Source organism: Canis lupus, chromosome 13, assembly GCF_003254725.2.
Source record: "Canis lupus dingo isolate Sandy chromosome 13, ASM325472v2, whole genome shotgun sequence".
In the NCBI taxonomy this organism is placed as follows: domain Eukaryota; kingdom Metazoa; phylum Chordata; class Mammalia; order Carnivora; family Canidae; genus Canis; species Canis lupus.
In genome coordinates, this window is record NC_064255.1 from 54,392,458 (window position 1) to 54,413,363 (window position 20,906).

The 20,906-nt window shown below is 33.3% G+C and overlaps 1 long non-coding RNA gene across 2 annotated transcripts in view; it reads left to right on the top strand.

Moving 5' to 3' along the window:
• Positions 1-20,906, top strand: part of LOC125752361 (uncharacterized) — a 187,783-nt gene that overhangs the window by 119,629 nt on the left and 47,248 nt on the right. For both annotated transcript variants that reach the window (XR_007401720.1, XR_007401719.1), the window contains 2 exons: positions 19,205-19,272; positions 20,156-20,311. This is a non-coding gene — a long non-coding RNA (uncharacterized LOC125752361). The remainder of the gene's footprint in view (positions 1-19,204; positions 19,273-20,155; positions 20,312-20,906) is intronic.

Here is a 20,906-nt window from a genome sequence, read left to right on the forward strand (position 1 = left end):
GATGTTGGCTACAATTCCTGGCTAGCGTTCAGGCAAGACACAGAGAGCTAAAGAAGTTGGCCCACCCCAGAGCAAAAAAATCTTGATTTAAAAAAAGCTGATCCCATGCAAAATGTTGTAAAAGAGAATGGAAATTTTAATGTATTATAGAAGAGAAAAATAATAATCTTGAGAAAAACTTTAAAAATCCACATAAGAAAGAAAATATTTCTCTATTTTGTAATGGATGGAAGATGTAGATAATATATTTAAAAGAGATATCCAGGGCTAGGATTGTGAAAACTTCAGTTTTTTTTTGTTTTGTTTTGTTTTAAGATTTTATTTACTTATTTATGAGAGACACAGAGAGAGAAAGGCAGAAACATAGGCAGAGGGAGAAGCAGGCTCCCTTTGGGGAGCCTGATGTGTCACTTGATCCCGGGACTCCGGGATCACACCCTGAGCCAAAGGCAGGCGCTCAACCACTGAGCCACCCGGGCGTCCCTGAAAACTCCAGTGTTAACCAAATCTTATTTCTAAAGCAATTGTGATTAATGTAGCTATAATGTTTGCATCTTATATTTACTATTAATCAGTAAAATAAGTGAGGTGTGAGTGAAAGAAAGATAAGTCTTACCTTGATATTTTTCTTATAAAACTAATAAATACATACAAGTCTTACCTTGATATTTTTCTTATAAAACTAATAAATACTCACCATTGAAAACAAATCCAGATAATATTAAAGAAAGTAGCATTCACCTTAGTCACCTTACCTAGAGAGACCTATAATTAACATTTTAGTGTGTTTATCTTCTGGTATTTCTAAGTTTTTTTTTTTTTTTTTTTTTTTTTTTTTTTTTTTTTACACAGCTGAGTATGTACTATATATGCCTATTTCTGTCTTGTTTTTTACACTTAATTCATTTTGCACTTGCTAAATAAATCTTAAGATTCTTTGGCACACTTCTGTTGATACCAAGTGTTTACAATACAAAAGCACTTATATTTTATAGGATACTTCTAATTTGTAAAAATTTATTTAGATTTAGATTTCATTTCATATTAACAACGATCCCTTAAAATAGAGAAGGAAAGAATTCTCTTCTCATTTTCAGAACTGAAGCCTAGGGCATCTGACCACTGTAATGGTTGGAATCTGTCTCCTGGATATTTGTTGTGTGCTTTTTCCTCAACATTACAAGGCATTTCACTGGTACTTTAATTATTAAAGCGCTCTGGATGGGATCCAGATGGAGCATACCTCATATCCAGGAATATATATATAATGCCAGAATTTCAAATATGGATTCATACATTTGAATAGAAATGGTATAATGAGAAGGGAATGGATTTTGGCTTCATATATAATTATTTGTTTCCAAAGTCTATAAATTCTGAGTGTATTTTGGTCTGTTTCAAAAACACGATCAAATACTAATAAAATGTTTTGAACAACAGCAGCCAAAAAAGTTATTGACAGTTTTTCAGTGTTGACATCTTTCCAAGCAATTTACTCTCCTTGGCAGAGCTCGGGAGGCAGTTCTACTCTTTGGTGACTAGCTAATGTTTTAAACATACATCTCAACCTTTTTCTTAACCCAAATGAAAATGAAAATAACTGCAATTTTGTAAAAGGGACAAAGTGTGGAAGAGCTAATTAAACTTTGGACAGAAAGCTCATAAAACGGTTGTTTCAAAGAGAAGAAACAGGTTATCCACATTTAGCACACATTTTCATATTAAAAGAAAACTCTAAAGAAACGTACCATCTGTCATGATGCCACAGATACTTCAAGTTGATAGAATCTTCAAGTGCTGAAAAAACCAGACTCACACAATATGCTTTTGTATTATTTTAAAGTGATTAGTTGATAACGTAATTGCAGTGTGCTAAAATTATTGATAATTCTTATTTTCTCAAAAAAAGAAATCCTAGTGATTTGATTGTTCAAACAATTACAGTTATTACTCCTTTGTTTCTACAAATGATAGCATGTCCTGCTCATTCTAGACCATAGAAACACAAGAGTTTTAGCACAGAGTTGCATTAATATCAATAAGGAATTCCTATTTCTTATTTCAAAGGGAACAATTAGTGTCAGGATAATGGGGGAAAATGCAATTTTAAGTTTACTAAGTTACACAAGGTTATGGTTATGTTCTTTTCAGAGAGGTATTAAAAACATGTCTAATTCTCAATAAATATTGGTTGTTGAATGAATGAATGCAGGTTTTGATGAATCAATATTCTGCATTCCAAGAATTTCTGCGATTCTGAATTGATAGTGCTTGCTATTGCTTTTCATTTTAGTCAGGCATTTTTGTTTTTGTTTGTTTGTTTGTTTGATGTTCAGGGAAGAAACTAATGTTAGAGAGTAACTTAAATGAATCAGAAGAAAATCTTTTGGTAAGGAAATGGGAGGGGAAGTTAGAGTCAGAAAAGAGAGATGATAAATGTGTTTGCAGTAAAGGAATGACTACTATGAAAGCATGTAGACAAATTGCTAATCCACTTTCTATGTTTATATTGTTTTGTTTCTCAAAATTAGTGTAGTTTACTGAAATTTATCTATGCGCTAAGCCACTGACACAACTCAGGGTATGATTTTTTTTCTTAAAATTTCTAAAAAGTATGCTATCACTTTTTATAGTAGGGATGCAAAGATTTCTTTTAAGATTCTGTTAAAATATGGATACAGTGTGTACTATTGAGAAAAAAAAAATACTGCTCATTCCTTGCATTCAAGGTGACTCTTGTTCTTGGTGGTGGTGACACTGCCTATCCCAAACAAGCAAACAAAAAACACTGAATATAAAAGATCAAGTGAGAATTCAACATTCCTGTCCATGATGTGTTTTAATATAGTATTCTTTGAAGAAATCTTTGAGGTATGAGTGCCATCTATTATCTGTGTTTTAACACTTGCCTACTTTATTAGCCTTTCCAGTAATAGTGTTTTCTAGAATGGTTCTATGTGAAGCAGTTTATAGAATTTTATAAGGCCAAAGGAGCTTATCACATAGAAACTGGAAAGAGCAGATTGCAATATACGAGTCTATATATTGAGCAAAAACGTGATCTGCTATTGAAGTACACCACCTAAGAGATAGTTCTATTTCTCTGTCTGAATACAGGGGTCCTTCATGTTACTGAAAGTTTTTGTATTTAGTATATACTAAATACTTTTCTAACATTTTAAGTAATTCTTAGCCATGATTTTGAGATAACCCAAGAATAATCATCAATTGCCACATTTTACACTGTAAAGCTCTAAAAGTTAATTTAATTATTGTGTATTTAAACACAAAATGTAAGATCTGAGGATAGGGAGAGGAATGAAGAGCTCAGTGACTGAAAACAAGGTAGTGTTGCTCTAACCATGGAGTCCTGAGCTGCCCCCAATTCTAAGAATCCTTGCTTTTACTTTGTATTCTGGATATTTTTGAAATTTGGAACTAATCAAGGGGAGATGCAGTGTTTTCAAGAAAAACAGTATTCTTGTGTTCAAATTCTAGCTCCACCACTAACTACATGAAACCTTAGGTAAGTTACTTTACTCTGGGTGTTAGTTATAAAAAATAAAGTAACTTATGTAAGTAAACAGTAATAAACTAATTTATACTATTTATCTCCTTGTTTTTTGTGAATATTAAGTGAGATAATTAATATGAAGGAATTACTACAATATTTGATCCAGGATAAGAAATGAATAAATACATAACAACCATTATTGTTTGAGTTGGGGGTGGGGGGATAATGTTTAGAGAATTCCCTAAAGTATATTTTTTCCTGGAGGTTATTTGATGTAGAACAGGGCTGTCCTATCTGAAGACCAGAGCTCTTATGGTTATATTTCTGCAAGACTAGGGTGGTACTTGTGTAAGGTAGAAGCAATAACCAATGACAAAAATACATCATCAATTATTTTCTCTCTCTACTCAAGAAATTTGAATCAAGGCCCACATCACTGTACTTAATGTGAATATGTGTGGATGGCAACTGGCAACCCATGAGTGGTTGCAAGGTTTTCATGAGAAGCCTAATGTAATTCTAAAAGATGAATTGTTTTGACTCATACTTGGGCTTGGGAGAGTATTGCAGCCAAAGAAATAAATGATATTTGCTGAAAGAGAAAACATAAACTACAACCCTTAGTTCACTGTAATTCAGTAGACCGATTAAACAAAAGTCCATATCCTTTCAATGGCTCTGGAATTGTTCTAGGCACTGAGACAATATCTATCCTGAAGAAAACTGGAATCAAATGAGGGTCCAGTCTTTTGGTAAAATGGAAACATTTATCCCAAACAGAAATACTATTCATAGAAGCATATATGGCTTGAGATGTAAAAATACATCCAAGGCAACCAAATAATTTAAATTAGTTTTTCTCATAAACAACAAAAAAAATTATAGAGTCAAGATTTCTAGGGCATGGAAAACAGAAAAAACTGACTACTGGTGACTATTAAAGAAAATATATTTTGTCATTAAATATTCATAGATAAGGGAGAGATCCTATTTTGTATGCTGAACCATAGTGCTTCTAGTAATTACAGATCCACCTATTTTTGTCCTACCCTATCCTCTGTGGGTTGTTTTAAATGCTTTTCTTAGTAGGGTGGAAAGCTCATAAGCTTTAAACTATGGCTTTGTAATGACACAAATGTTTGCTCAGTCTTTAAAATGCTTTGGGGAACTCTTAAAATTGTATCACTGCCTGTTTGAAAAACCAACCTGGTGCTAATTGTGAATGTGTTATTTCACACCGCAGCTTCATGTAATACTGCCCTTAAATAAACACCCTCCAATACTAATCAAGTTGGCTTATGGAGATACTATAACTTTTTCTCTAAAGCACTGTGATATGAAATATTTGAAAGCTTCTTATTGTAGGTATGTATCCTAGTTTTCAGGCTGAGATGGTATAAATATCAAAGAACCTTGAGTAGGGTCATTGTAATACCATTTGTTACTACAAACATTATCGAATTATTGGATTAATTTCTGATGTAACAAAGATCTTAGGAGAATAAAGACCTCTTCAGCCCTCTATTAATAGTTTATGAATTTTATATTTTTGTTTCTTTTTTTTAAATTAATTAATTAATTAATTAATTTATTTATTTATTTATTTATTTATGAGAGACAGAGAGAGAGAGAGGCAGAGACATAGGCAGAGGGAGAAGCAGGCTCCATGCACCGGGAGCCCGATGTAGGATTCAATTCCGGGTCTCCAGGATCAGGCCCTGGGCCAAAGGCAGGCGCTAAACCACTGAGCCACCCAGGGATCCCATATTTCGTTTTTAAAACCATAGTTTAAATATTGCAGGAATCTAAAATTCTCAATATTTTCCTGTTTATTGGATGGAAAACTTTAAAAATACAATTAGTTTATTAATTTGTTTTGACATATTAATAGACATTCCTATTTCACGAAATTTATATATATATATGTATATATATATGTGTATGTAAATATATATATTTATTTGAGAGGGAAAGAAAGAGAGTTTGAGTTGGAAGAGGAACAGAGAGAGAAGCAGACTCCCCACTTTGCACGGAGCCCAACATGGGGCTCAATCCCAGGGCCCCTGAATCATGACCAGAGCTGAAGACAGACGTTTAACTGACTAAGCCACTCAGATGCTCTTCATTAAGTTTATATTTTATGTAGCTATGTTCAATTTCTCTTTTAGAGAAAATTACTCTTTGTGCTTTAGTCACTTCAATAATTAAGTACTCTACATTTGAAGTGTCTTTAGTGTCCCAACAGCCATTTTGCAAGCCCTCAGCCAGTCACTTAACCTCTTTAAGCTTCATTTTCTTTATCTAAAGTGCAACCGAAACCTTGTAAGTTTATGGTAAAGATTAGAGACAATGTATGTAGATCACATAGCCTAATGCTTATCATGTAATAACTTATACGATAAATATGTATGTGAAATACTATAATAAAAATAAATGTATTATTATTATTATAGCTTAAGGAAAAATAAAATAATATTGTGTGTCTTGAGGGATGCTTGGGTGGCTCAGTCGGTTAAACATCCAACTCTTGATTTCAGGTCAGGTCATGGTCTCAGGATTGTGAGATCCAGCCCTACCTCCAACTCCTTGCTGAGCATGATGTCTGCTTAAGATTCTCTTTCTCTCTCCCTCTGGCCCCACCTCCCTAAAAGAAAAATAATAAAATAATAAATAAATAATAAATAAATAAATAAATAAATAAATAAATTATATGTCCAGAAAAGTCTCAACAGGTGTTGGGAAATAAGATGATTTGGTCAGCTATCAGAGCAAGTTTTGTTTTTCTACCCAAAGATGCCAAAAAAAAAAAAAAAAATCCTAGTGGTAAGTATAATAAAGAAAAACTAATACCTTGCATAAAAGATGAATCAGTTGACTTTGGGTTTTCTTTAGCTTACTCTTATGATTTATTATTTACCTTCTGGTTGTTGTTGTTGTTTTCCTGAGTAAGATAAATTACCTGTCTGCCCGCACTTATCCAGTGACTTCTGTGATCGCAAGCCCATATTTCTAAGATAATAGACAAATGTGAGTTCTTTGTATGTTAGGCATTGAAAAGAGCAAAGAAGATATAAGGTTAGGAATGATAAGGGTCTCCCATTAGCACAACGTAGAAGACAGTAGAAGCTCAATAATGTGGAACATGATTGAATTTATTAGTTGTCCTGTGATTTAACAAGGTTATTTTATGACAAAGTATTGTTACCTTTCCTGTATTTCACAGTCTCCCTTAAGCATGGCACATGTGAAGACAATCAGAAGGAAAAATCCTGAGGCTCACAGCAATGTGTAGTATTTTATTAGGGATGCCTCCATGTAGCCCAATTAAATATGGCACATCTGAGGGATCTGACTGTTAAATCCAGAATAAGTACAGTTTCTGAAGCAGAAGAACCTCCAGGGGACATAACAAAAAGTAATAGCAGTTATTTCCCACTTTACATGAGCATAACATCCATCACAAGGAGAGAAAACAGCCGCCAAGGCCTTTTTAATGAACTGTCTCCAAGAAAAATGTCTGATACATAGTTACATAGTAAAAAAGCTACAACACAACATTCTGGATTTCTTCTGTGCTCCTATCCAAGATAATGTCGGAAGGATGTGGCTTTGAGAATAATCTTTAGCTGATATCATTGTCTCTTAAACAAACAAACAAACAAAAAAACTGAATTTGGGAATGGTAAGAAAGAGCATATCTAAGCAATGAGATATGTTTAAAATCACGTTTTAAAATTATTCCATAGGAGCTCTGACAGCATGAAATACTAAATGAAAAAAGAAAACAAAATCACATAAGGAAAAAAAAATGAGAGCATGTAATAAAGATACAAATGCCCAGGGCAACAAAAGAAGAAAAATATAAAATTATATTCAGTAGGTTTACCAATTTGCATGGATTTCCATATAGTTTAATGTATAATGATATTAACAGATATTGACAGATCAATGTTGCATTCAGTCGCTTCTAAAGAGCATCATGGGAGCTATAAAGATATAGCACTAATTTCCCTGCATCTGTTTTCTTTTCAAAGTATTCCAAATCATATGGTTTGTCCTTTGCAAGTGTTCTCTCATTAGGTTTGGAGTTCATGTTTCCCGAGGGTTTTGATAAATCTGCTTGCTGTATGTGCTAAAATATTCATATTATAGTGTTTACACTTTGTGGTATTTACTTAAATAAAGAGGAACCTCAGTTATGCATTTCAACTGTATCTTTTCTTTCACTTAAAAATCTTTAAAAGGACATGAAACATTCTTTCGAAACAACTGGCTAAATCAGGTATAAATCTGTTTGTAATGAGTCTACCTTAAATTGCCTCCATTCAATATGTATCTTTGACATTTTCATATCTCTAGGAAATTGAAGAATTTTGTATATAAAGAAAACAGTTGATCAATAGGGAATTTTAAAAGATAAAAATATGTGGGGTGGTTCATCTTAAGGCTGCATATTAATACTTTAAACATTTAGTTTATGCTAGTTTTGTTAAAAATAAAATATATTAGGAATTTTTTTCTGGATATCCAATGCATAACAAATCATGAGAGATTAATGGGACATTTCAGTTTGCAATTAAAATCTATTTAAGCTTATTAGTTGCTGTAATATATTAACAGTGTTATTACAGAATTACAATTATTACAGTGTTAACCCAGTATTAACTATAGTAGTAGTCAACTTTCAAGATAATAACAAAATATTAAAGTTATAATTATATTCCTTTTAGATTTTTTACTCTTAGCCAATTATCTTCCATTCACTTTCTGTGTGTGTGTGTGCATATATGTGTATGGGTCTTTGTGTGTGTGAGATTGGGGAATTGAACTAAGTTCTCAAATTCAAACACTTATTTATCTCTTTATAGTTTCCTTGATATTTGTATCCTTAAATTGTTTCTCTCTCACAATGACTTAGGTTTATTTCAATCTCCTATCTTGTCTCATTAGTATTTCCTTGTCTCTTAATATCTTGCTCAATGCCTCTCCCTTCACTCCTCCCACCCCTCTTCACTCTTAATATATACCTCAAATCTTCAAGATATACCCTTGCTTTTATTACTGAAGCTTTCTTTCCACTTTGATCTGGATATGGTTTCTGTTTACTCCTGTGCTGTTGGTCTCCATTTACTGATGCTCAGTAGCACAGTCTTGCAAATATTTTATATTGAGTTTCCTTGTAATGGGTTTTCCAGGCCTGAAAGTAATCCATGTACCTAAGGCACTTTTGAAAATAGAATGTGGTGGGAAGGAATCTACCAAGTGGACCTGAGAAATAACACAAATTCTACTTTCAGTAGCTTCTAACTCCATATTGTATAGTAGGACAACCAATAGCTTCATGTGGCTATTGAGCACTTGAAATAAAAATTAGATGAGGGGATCCCTGGGTGGCACAGCGGTTTAGCTCCTGCCTTTGGCCCAGGGTGCCATCCTGGAGACCTGGGATCGAATCCCACATCAGGCTCCCGGTGCATGGAGCCTGCTTCTCTCTCTGCCTGTGTCTCTGCCTCTCTCTCACTCTCTGTGTGACTATCATAAATAAATAAAAAATTAAAAAAAATTATATGAAATGAAAAACTATAACATAAATACACTTCAACCGTAGTCCAGTAAAAAAGAGTATCTGAATTGAGATGTGCTACAACTATAAAGTATACACTGGGACTTGAAGACTTAGTATGAAAAGCAGAATGGAAATTTTCTCACTAGTAACTTTTAAAACAATGAGCATATGTTTAAGTGGTATTATCGTAGATATTTTGGATAAAATAACAATATTATTAACATATTTCATCTTTTGAAATGTAGTGGCTGGGAAATTTAAAATTACTGATCACTATCAGATAGTGCCATCCTGGCTAAATATAGTTCAGTCCTTATCTGTAAATAAAATGAATTAATAGAAGATTATTTGCTACAGATACTTTTCATAAACTGTTTGGAACAATGAAAATATTTAATAGCAATCATGGAATATTTTCAGCGTCGTATACTCTGTACACTTAGATATTCTAAATCTCAGAGATCATTTTGCTTATATAGAACCCTCCTCTAATACAGAAAAATTCATGAGGGAAGGCATAACCTTTGTTAAGAAGTATTTATGTGCCAGGGCACCTGGGTGGCTCAGTGGCTGAGCATCTGCCTTTGGCTCAGGTCATGATCTCAGGATCTTGGGATAGAGTCTCACATCAGGCTTCCTACAGGGAGCCTGTTTCTCCCTCTGCCTGTGTCTCTGCATCTCCCTCTCTGTGTCTCTTGTGAATAAATAAATAAAATCTTTTAAAAAAGTATTTACATGCCAATGCTAAATAAAAATGAAGATCTAAATGATAGACATATTGACAGAACAATAATAATTAAATTTGTATATGTTATACTTTACAAAGCACAGTCTTATGTACTGTCCCACATCATTTTACAGTGACACTAAACAAATTAAACATTACAATACAGATAGATATTTGTGTGCTGCGTGTGTATACATGTTTAGGGCAGGTAACTTCTCATGCTTTTAACTTATTAATATACACATTTTTTTTTTAAAAGGAAGGGAGTTTAAAAAAAAAAGGAAGGGAGTTATGTTGGGAGAAAATTCTACTTGGATTATTCACATTCCTGTATGTATGCTGTGTGAGCCAAGGCACTGCCAGCTTTATGCCCAGTCTTTTTTAGATGTTTGTGTAGCAAAAAACCTTGAAAGATAAAGGTAATATCTTCCTCTAGAGCAGAGAGTATGGTAATTTAGTATGCTGAATAAAAAAGACAGTATCTCTCTCTGGGGAAAAGGTCAGGCATGTTTCCTTGCAGCCCATTACAAGATAACATATCAAGGTTCCCTAAGCCTGAGGTACCATAGCAGTAACACAAACTCGTTTTGTGTGCACCATTTACCTTGGCTGTTCCTTTTTGCCCCATGAGACTTGAAGGGCAAGAGTGAGTAACTAATGCAAATATGAAGCCAGTGCTGTCTGCTATGCTGTGAGTAATAAAATACTTTGTCTCTGACCCAGGCGTCTCGTGTCTTCTGTCACTGTTCCTGAAGTTCCTGCAGCTTAACTTGTCAGCTCACAAGTAGGGTAATATCTCAAACCCTCTGAAACTTCAGAGAAATTAACATGATCAAGAATAAAAGTTGTTTAGGCTCAGAAAAGAATAATAAAAAGACAGCAAAAAGTAAGGGCCAAAGGAATTATTGGGGATGGGGTACAAATTGAGGAGGGAATATCCCTATGATTTATGATCACATAAGGATGCATACATAAAAAATAGACAGTTTTACTCAATTTGAATGTCACTTGATTTTTATACTTCATATGAAGAAACAGTTTGGCTTGCGCGGAGGGAAGGGGAACTTCTTACCCCCTCAAATAGCAAGAAACTTATTTTTCTCTGAGGATGAAATTGGTAGTTCATTTAAAACATACTATACAAACAGGAAAAGAGAAAGCTATTATTTTTAAGTTTCACTTGGGTAAAAATGAGCAGAAAATGTGATGTTGGTTAGTGTACATAGATCTATATCTTGCTTTTCAAATGTTTCAGTGTTCTAGTGACTGGCTCAATTTTATTTTTTCCTGAGGGAAAATATCAGTTTTGTTTTCGGTAGAAAACATAATTGTTAGGATTAAAAGAATTTTTTTTCCTACAAATTTAATTTCTTACTGTCATTTTGTATGGAGCATTAAGCAAAATGCTCCTGATTTAGTCTTCTGAAGGGAAAGAGAATAACTTAGGGAACTGCAAACAGTTTAGCTTTATGCTGATGATTTTAGTAATTGTATTTATATATTTTAAATTTAGATGTTTTGTTTCTCTCTTGCTATATAAAATATGTCTTATGAAACATATTTTTTCTTGATTCAATACAAGTTTATAAATTTCATCTATATTAGTGAAACCTAAGTATACCATCTTCATAAAAATAAAACAAATGACATGAAATGAGATAATTCATTGGGTATTACAAGCAGAATCAGCCCTACATATTTCACATAGAGAAACATTTTTAGTAGCTAAAAGTTAGTAAAATTATGGAGAGAAAAGTTTTATGTTAGCAAATGGCTTTTGAGTTTTAGGTTTAACTGTAAAAATATACAAATATATGAAACTGAACATGCTCTGTGACTATTAATTTTTTTCATCGTTCCAAATATTAAATTTATGGGATTGGTGATGGGAATTTAAAATATATCCCCACTTTGAATTGAGTCCCTGTACCTTTATTATTAATAAATACATATCCTTCTGGTGATTTGAATGACCGATAATTGAGGTCTTTGACTAACATCAAATGAGACACTGTATTTCTAAATAATTATTATTTACTATGAAAATAAAATTTTTTATACCTTTTACTGATTCCTACTTTTCTCAAGTGTCTTATATATGAATAGTATGAATAAGTACATCATTCTAGATTTGAGCAGCTAATATATGATCCAGATTCTAAGGAAACAGATCTAAGTTATATTTTGGTAATTGGATGTTTGATTAGAAAGAGCAAGACAGCTTTACCGAAATAGAGAATAGGAAGAAAATTTATCCAAGGCAACAGAGAACTGAATGTAGCCATGACAATAACTCCTAACATACCATGAATTCAGTTTCAGTTAAAAATTATGATTCTGTTTTCCATGGGCTGTTAAAAAATATGACCTTGCTGTTAATACTGTCTTTTTAGTGTGAAACTGAGTGAGATATACATATCTGTTAGACAGCAGATTAAGACTTAAGAAATAAATACTGTCTTGGTCTACTTGGACTTCAATAACAAAATACCATACACCAAGGAACTTAAATAACAGAGATTTATTTTCTCATGATTCTGGAGGCTAGAAGTCCCAGATCAAGATGCCTGCTGATTCTATTTCTGGTGAGAGCTCTCTTCTTGGCTTGCAGATGGCTGCCTTCTCGCCACGTCCTCACATGGGTACACAGATATAGAGAGAATGATCTCTTTCCCTTCCTTCTCTTATGAGGCCATTAACCCTATTGGATTAAGGCCCCAACCTAATAAACTTTTTAACTTTAATAACCTCCTAAAGACCTTCTCTGCAAATGCAGTCACATTGGGGATTAGGGCTTCAACACAAGAATTATGGGTGGGAGGCACAATTCAGTCCATAGGAAATACCGTGACAACATATTCAATGACACAATTTAGTCATAATTCCTTTCATTTCATTCAGCAGATACAACCAGAGTAGCTTTTCCAATTGCTAAATTTCTGGAAGGTATCACCATTACATACCATAGCACCTGCTCATGTTAATTTGAACAATTCAGCAGCTCCGAAAAGAGTTCATTTATTTTTTAAAGAGCTTTAAGTGTTAATGTATCTGACCCTATTCTTCAGGTAGGAAACTTTATGCTGCAGTAGCAGGACCACAAGGTTCTTTCTGGAATTGTTTTACCTGTGGATTAAAACTCTTTATCCTAGACAATACTCTAAACCAGAAGTTTTCCATAAAGCCATTCATTCATCAATGTGTGTACTATAGTACCTGTGTCATCTCTTCCTTTTTTCTGTGTTCCATTCTCCCAGATAAAGATACTGATAATGCCGCTAAGAGTTCTTGCTGGCCACCTCAGGAGTATGTCTGTTTTCTATGAAAATACTCAAATAAGCATTAATATTCAATTAATCTTTTTTTTTTTTTTTTTTTTTAGTTGGCCAGAGAGACCAACTTAAGTATAGTGTTCCCAGCCTTGCAGAAAAAGACTAAAGGCATGGGAACAATGCTAACTTTTATTTATTTCTTAAATGCTTTCCTGTTTTGAAAAACAATGTGAATTTTTGGATTAAATATAGTAACATTAGCATTTTCTTTAGGAAAACCTTCTCTAGTTAAAAAAAGAAGATGTCACTTTTCCTGCATGTATAGAAAAAGGACCTTATATGAAAATGGAAGCTTCTAAAGAATTTGCTGAAAATCTTGTGTAGGACTTTGGACAACTGCACTGAAAGGAAATAGCTTAGAAACGGTTTATGGAATAAGTCAATTCTCCCTGAATTTTGAGTGGCTGGCATCTGGGATGCATTCATTTCATTTAACCAGGCACCTAATATCTTCTACTAGTTGTATAATGGAAGTATACAATACTTTGTAATATTTTAGTGCAAAATTCATTAAAAACAAAGACAAACACACACTGTATAATACTGGTCTTCAATACTGTGTATCTTCCCATCCGAACATGAACAAGGTATAACACATTTATGAGAGTGATTCATTATTGTTGATTCTAAAGATTTGGAAGCTAATCCCAGGGGCAGGAATCGGAGTGTTGAAGGTGTATACCTGACTATCTAGGACTTGTGGAAAAGATTATAATGCTTTCTTAAAAGAAATCCTCTCATTTCCAAAACTTGCTGTTCTTCAGGTTGATTAAGCAAGCATTAGTCATTAATTACCAGATTGAAAATATACCTGGCTGAAAATATACTGCTCAGGCAGTAGAGCATGTTACTCTTGATCTTGGGCTTGTGAGTTTGAGCCCCACACTGGGTGCAGAGATTACTTAAAAAAATAAATTCTTTAAAATAAAAAAGAAGAAGAAGAAGAAGAAAGGAAGAAGAAGAAGAAGAAGAAGAAGAAGAAGAAGAAGAAGAAGAAAAGAAGAAGAAGAAGAAGAAGAAGAAGAAGAAGAAGAAGAAGAAGAAGAAGAAGAAGAAGAAGAAGAAGAAGAAGAAGAAGAAGAAGAAGAAGAAGAAGAAGAAGAAGAAGAAGAAGAAGAAAGAAGAAGAAGAAGAAGAAAAAGGAAGGAAGGAAGGAAGGAAGGAAGGAAGGAAGGAAGGAAGGAAGGAAGAAGAAAGAAAGAAAGAAAGAAAGAAAGAAAGAAAGAAAGAAAGAAAGAAGAAGAAAGAAAGAAAGAAGAAAGAAAGAAAGAAAGAAAGAAAGAAAGAAAGAAAGAAAGAAAGAAAGAAAGAAAGGAAGGAAGGAAGGAAGAAAATATGACTTTGGCACTACAAGTCACAAAAACTGTCACTTAAAAGACAAGCAGCTTCCCCTGTTATTAGTTCAGACATTTCTCCCTAATTCATCTTCAAGATCCAGTGCAATGTCAGTTGTAACAATGAAGTGTTAGCTAACTTCTCCATGTAATTACACCCTTCTCTCCCTTATACCCTCATTGATAAGTGAGAAACTGTGAAAAGTAGGAGATATTCCCCAACTTCAAGTTACCAAGTTAGCCTGTCACCATTTCATAAATTATAGCAGAAAACACAAGGCTTTTGGATCCAATGTACAAGAGAATTTCTTACTCACTGCACTCACAGAAGCCAGAGATATATTTTGTGCCAGCTGTCTGAGCCTCGGTTCCCAAAAAGGGATGAAAAAGAGGTTAGGGGTTCCCTACACGGGCAGAGTAGTTGGTGTGTTTCCCACTATAGGAGAGAAATTCTGAGATTAGGAAACCCTCCTATAGAAGAGCTACTGGAAAAATTGTCCATCCTCTCCTACAGAGAGAGAGATTATCTTTGTTAACCTGGACTGAAAAGGTATCTACCCTAAGGTAGGAGAGAGAGAGTCACTATTTTCACTACCCTGGAATGTAAATAAACCTGGGATAAGGTGGGGGAGACATCTCTATCTTTCTTTCAGGGGAAGGAGAGAAACCACCATTCATCTGAGACTCTCTGCTTATAAGGACATTCTTGAAAAAAGGTAATCTGGAGCAAATTGAAAATGATATACAGAAATACAAATTATCTCTCAATACTCAATAACTTGCAAATACCCCTCTTAGAACATTTTTTTCACTTCTGTGGTAATAACCTATTTATGTTTTTGACCCCCTCAGCTCTTGGTGCAATACAACAGCTTATAGTAGAAATTTAGCTAATGTGTTGTTAAGGAAGTAGTGAACACAATTTTATTATAAGTACAGAAAATTTGTTATCTTATTTCTACCATCAAGGCCACTCTGCTTCATGTCACTATTACCTCACACATGTTCTAGTAAACATCTCTTTCAGGCTTTATTCTTGAAATCATTCTCTTTCGGTTGTGATACATTTTACAAAATGTTGCTAGCTTATTCATTGTAACCAAATTAATAATAATGACCGTAAAACCCATGGAACAAAATAAAATTCTGTTTACTCTTAATCAAAACTGTCATTTCTTTTGTTACTGTTTTTACTCTAATATTAATTTTACCTGGGACACCTGGGTGGCTCAGCAGTTGAGCATCTGCCTTTGGCTCAAGGCATAATCCTGGGGTTGGGGCTCCTTGCGGGGAGCCTGCTTCTCCCTTGCCTATGTCTCTGCTGCTCTCTATGTCTCTCATGAATAAATAAAATCTTTAATAATAATAATAATTTTACCTATTGCTACTCACTGCAACCAAGGTGAATGGCTATTCTCTTAACCTTTCACTATTTGTATTAAACTCTCCTTCCAGAGTCTCTATAAATTAGGATGCTTCAAATTTTCTTACAGTATAGGCACTAGTGACTAATTCTTTTGGCTTTTCATTTTCTGAACATGACTTGACTTTGCTTTCATTTTTGAAGAATATTTTTACTAGTTACAGACTTGTTGAGTTTTTATTTTTCCCTCTCAATGCTTTAAAGATGTTCCATTGATTTTTGGCTTGCTTTATTTAAAAAGAAAGTGATTATTTTTACTTTTCCTTCCCTGATGCAGTGTGTCTTTATCTCTCCTTTAACTATTTTCACTTTATCATCAGTTTTCAAAATTTTGAATATGAGACATTTTGGTATAGTATTCTTTCTGTTTACACATATTTTTTGAGCTCCTTCGTTCTGTGGGTTTATGTTTTTCAATAAATCTAGAAGATGTTTGACCATTATTTCTTCAAATATTTTGTCTGCATTCCCTACCCCATTTCCTGTGACTTAAATTACATGTACTCTAAATTGTTTGATATGATCCCAGAGATCACCCTGGCTTTCTTCATATTTGACAGCCTCTTCTGTTCATATTTATTATCCTTTTCTGCATTGTCTAATATGCTAAGACCATCCTATGAATTATTTTGTTTTACATTTCCTTTGAATTTTTGAATATTTACAATAGATGCTTGATATACTTGTTGGCTAATTTCATGATTTCTGTCACTTCTGAGTCTATTTTAATTTTCATTCTGTGTTGGACCCTGTTTTTTTGCATGTCTAGTAATTTTTTGATTGGGAAGCAAGTGGTGTGAATTTTAATGAATGTTGAATTATTCAGTAGTTCATGAGTATTTCTAAATTGTGAGTTTCCTGAATTCTCTATTGAGAATTTTCAGAAATTTAACATGAAATTTCTATTCATGCCTATCTCAATCCAAATTTAGTGCATAGAGTGACCACAATGACTTTTATACAAGGAATAAATAATTGAATTATAATCTTTCTATCCTTCCAAAACAGAGTCAAAGGTCATGCATAAGATTCCAGTCCTATTGATATAAACCTTTTAAGGTTATTTACTGAAAAAAAGAATACATTAATTTGCCTTTTGAGGATTATGGTAGGAGAAAATAACATTCATAGGAAACAAGGAAGATCAGAGAATTTTCTTAATACAAATAGGAAACACTTCTTAAAAATTAGTGAAAACTTACCTTTTAAAAATCTTTTTATTTACTTACAGCAAAATTTAGTACTCAGTGTACAATTCTATGAAATTTAACAAACATACTGATACTTAATTACAAACACAATCAAGGTACAGAACAGTCCCATCACCTCCAAAATAATCTACTTTCTCTCTCTCGGTTCAAAGTCCCAAATGGTTTTGTCTCATTGAGCTAAAATAAGGATATTGATAGGGGTGTTTTCCTTCTGGAAGCCCTTGGACAAAGTTTTGCTTTTTTTTTTTTTTTCCAGTTTTTAGAGGCCAGTTGCATTTCCTTGGCTCTTGGCCCCATTCCATTATCTTGAAAACTAACAAGATTGGACTGAGTTCTTTTCACATTACCATCTGATTCTTTCTCTGGAGTCATACAAGGGGCCTCGTGATTACATGAGGCCTACATAGATAATTCAGAAAATCTCCCTGTTTTCATCTCCTCAATTCAATTACATTGCAAAATCCCTTTTATCATGTAAGGTACATATTCCTAGGTTTTGGGGAGTAGAATGTGGATATATTTGGGGGACATTGATTCTGCCTATCACAGCATAGTTTACACACTCTGACTTTGTGGAAGTATAACACCTTTCATGTCTTCTTTGATGTTTTCCTGGCCTATGGTTCTGAAGAATGGCATTGTCTATAATTATGCTGACTGGAGGGTACGAATTGAATGCTCACCTTATAACTTTATCTTATTTATGAAACTTTTTTGGTGAAGGTTGAGATTTAAGGAAAATAATTTGATCCAAAGTTTATTTCAATACATGTAATAATGAACTCAGCTCTGATGGAATGCTAATATGTTTATGAAGTGCATAATTGTGTTTCAAAGCCATTTCAAAGAGCACTGTAGAAATAATCTGGCACCAGAGTTCAAAGCTATTTGTTACTTGTACTACTAATGAGGCTAAAATTACTAATGCTATATTCCCCCTTAAAATGTATATTATTCTTATTTAATATCAAGATGTTTTCTTCTCACTTCCATTTTGTCTAATTCTGTGACAAATCCACAGAGCCCCGGGCCTAGGTCATGTTATTTTAAAAATCGCCAACATCTATTTTCTGCATTGATATCCTTAGAGTTCTATTTGTATGGTGAGTTGAGAAAAGAAATAAGTGTCTGTGATCCCTGAACAATTTGTATCTAGATGACAAAACCAAAGGAATCCAAAATTTGTTCTTGGCTCACATGACCACTGAGAAAATTATGTAACTTTATTTTCTGTCTTTTTATCCTTAGTCTTTTATTATTAGAAATTATATTTTGACAGAGTAAGAATTGTATTATAATTCGAACTTTTTGCCCTTTTAAGTTATTGCTTTAGCTATGTGCACCTTGCAGCACTGCTGAATATAGTATGAGTTTGTAAAATCAAAGCCACATTATCACACATCAGTCTTTGAAGAAAAATACCAGAATATTTCAGGTTAGCATCCAAGAAATAGTAGGGTACATATTCTCACCATGGATATATATTTTTATTTAACATAAGCATTCATATATACAGCATGTGTTTTAATGGACCTTATAAATTAACTAAGAGAAGCAGAAGAGAAAAAGAATAAAAAATATCTTATGCTGGCAAGTCACTCCAAATGTGAAGCTATTTTTGTCTAAATGAGAAGTATTTAACTTGGATAGTTTTTTGAAATTTCTTTTCCTCTATCAGTACTTTAAGTATGAACTTGACTTAAATTAAAATACATAATAATACATGTGAACATTAGTTCTGGGCAGCTCATTTTGCTTAGCATGTCTTTGAGATATTTTGAGATAATTTCAACTGCAGTCTGCATTGCCTGACAGATCTCTTTGAAAACTTTTCTGGAAGAGCTTTATGCCTAACACAGAAATGCTGTTTTTAAATTATCATGACTTATTTTTCAGAATCTTGTTCAAGATCAAAATCTTGAGTAACTTGGAGCTTAAGTTTAAAATATTCTCTGTGAAGTATTTGGATCATAAAGGCTAAAAAAGTAAGAGTATTGTTTTCAGCCAAATTTCAGATTTGTCAGTTTATTCTTTGAACTCATAGAAAACCTATAGCACTTTATTTATTTATTTATTTTAAATATTTTATTTATTCAGGAGGGACACAGAGAGAGAGAGAGAAAGAGGCAGAGACAGAGGCAGAGGAAAAAGCAGGCTCCTCACAGGTACTCCGATGTGGGACTCATCCTCAAACTGGGATCACGCCCTGAGCCAAAAGCAGACGCTCAACTGCTGAGTCATCCAGGTGTTCCCCTATAGCACTTTAAAAATAATATCCGATTTCAAATAATGGGATTATTTTTAAAAATTGCATTAGTTATATCTAATTATATGCTTATAGTTATTGGTAATCTGTCTAAGGATAAGGATGTACATTATCTCTATTTCTACAAAATATATTTTGATAGGGTACAGAGAATGTTTTATGTTCATTGTAATTTAATTTATGATTTTGATTACTTAATTCAATTACTTTGGTTGAAATGTGACAGTCTGATAATTCTTCTTTACACAAATTGTAACTATAAATTTTACCACCATGTTATTTTAAAAGTTTATCTATACAAATATAAGTGCATTCTGAATTGCTTTATTATGCTATAAGTAGGGAGACATTTAATCACTTTATAATAAAGTAAAAACTTCTATGTGAAGCTTATTGCCACCTGAGACTAACATCAACAACTTTTTATATTCCAAAGAAAAATTAACCAAAGTATTTGGGTTATTTTCCAAAGAATTGTTGTTTGGTAATTAGTAGTACACAAAATTAAAAATCAAGTTTGAAATATAGATAATAAATAAATTACAGTTGATTCTGTTATTCATGGTAGTTATGTTCCGTAAAGTCTCACAACCACTGAATAAGCAAACATTAAATCATTATTCTGCTCTCAGGGAAAATTTTCTATTTGTCTATTTATCTATCTATCATCTATTATAATCTTAAACCTCTAAACCACTTATCCTGGTAGATTTATTTCATTTTACAAAAGAGAAAACAAAGATTCAGAAGTAAATGACTTTTCTGAGGTTCCCTACTAACAGGTGTCAGAGTTGAGATTCGTGATTTGAACCCTCTCCAACTAGCTCCAGAGCAGGAGCTTCTTGCACTACACTACACTGTTCCCTACTCTCTCCATCCTTTGCCGGTGTCTGTGTGACAGCGAAACAAGAAGGCAGTCTTCCTTCACCTGATGTCAGGTAGGAGCATGGCAGCTGGGCAACTCAAACCCCATCTCCCATCCCCTGCCCTTTGCTCTCTGTATCTCAGTGAATTGCCCTAAAGTGCTGCGAGTGTTTATATAGGGGTTACAAATAAATTTTAGCTATTAGGCAAATTGGTGTAAACAGGATCTGTGAATAACGAGGGTTGGTCAGTTTTGCTTTTTAGTATTCCTCCTTAGGTTATATAAATAAAAATACTTGTGTCTAGGCAAAAAAATAAATTAATAAAGCAAGGGGAAATAAAGGGAAATAATAAAGTTCATTATTTCTTATTAACGGAATTTCTCTGTGACAAATTTAGATAAACATCAGAATTCCATTAATCTTTACTGTTATTATTGAAATTTGGGGGTAACAAATATATAAATATATACAATCTCAAATAGCTGTATTGTGCCAGGTAAGATGTCCTTTTTGTTCACTATTTCATTTAATATTTGAGGCAAAACTGTGAAGCAAGCTTAGCCAGCGTTCAGTTAGGGAAATAGTTTCATACAGGTTAAATAACTTTTCTGAGATAACAAAACTAGAATGTGAGTGAGAATGCTGAAAGCAATTATCTGCAACTCCA